The 614-nt window shown below is 41.9% G+C and overlaps 1 long non-coding RNA gene across 2 annotated transcripts in view; it reads right to left on the bottom strand.

Moving 5' to 3' along the window:
* Window positions 1-478: 478 nt before the first annotated feature.
* LOC106511727 (uncharacterized) overlaps window positions 479-614 on the bottom strand; it is a 2,793-nt gene continuing 2,657 nt past the window's right edge. For both annotated transcript variants that reach the window (XR_001309550.1, XR_001309549.1), the window contains one exon: window positions 479-607. This is a non-coding gene — a long non-coding RNA (uncharacterized LOC106511727). The remainder of the gene's footprint in view (window positions 608-614) is intronic.

The raw sequence follows: 614 nt of genomic DNA, 5'->3' as shown, positions 1-614 counted from the left end.
CCTGAGCTGTAATCTGAGCTGAGCTCTAACCTGAGCTGTAATCTAATCTGAGCTGTAATCTGAGCTTTAACCTGAGCTGTAATCTAATCTGAGCTGTAACCTGAGCTGTAATCTGAGCTGAGCTCTAACCTGAGCTGTAATCTAATCTGAGCTGTAATCTGAGCTTTAACCTGAGCTGTAATCTAATCTGAGCTCTAACCTGAGCTGTAATCTAATCTGAGCTGTAATCTGAGCTTTAACCTGAGCTGTAATGTAATCTGAGCTCTAACCTGAGCTGTAATCTAATCTGAAATCTAACCTGATCTTTAATCTGAGCTGTAACCTGGGCTCTAACCTGAGCTGTAATGTAATCCGAGCTGTAATCTAATCTGAGCTCTAACCTGAGCTGTAATCTAATCTGAGCTGTAATCTAACCTGATCTTTAATCTGAGCTGTAATCTAACCTGAGCTGTAACCTGAGCTGTAATCTAATCTGAGCTGTAACCTGAGCTTTAATCTAACCCAAGCTGTAACCTGAGCTTTAACCTGAGCTGTAATCTGAGCTGTGCTGTAATCTGAGCTCTAACCTGAGCTCTAACCTGAGCTGTAATCTAATCTGAGCTCTAACCTGAGCT

Source organism: Austrofundulus limnaeus, unplaced genomic scaffold (assembly GCF_001266775.1).
Source record: "Austrofundulus limnaeus strain Quisiro unplaced genomic scaffold, Austrofundulus_limnaeus-1.0 Scaffold3140, whole genome shotgun sequence".
NCBI classification, from domain to species: domain Eukaryota; kingdom Metazoa; phylum Chordata; class Actinopteri; order Cyprinodontiformes; family Rivulidae; genus Austrofundulus; species Austrofundulus limnaeus.
Note: the sequence above shows the minus strand (reverse complement) of the source record. Positions and strands in the feature narration are given on the sequence as shown.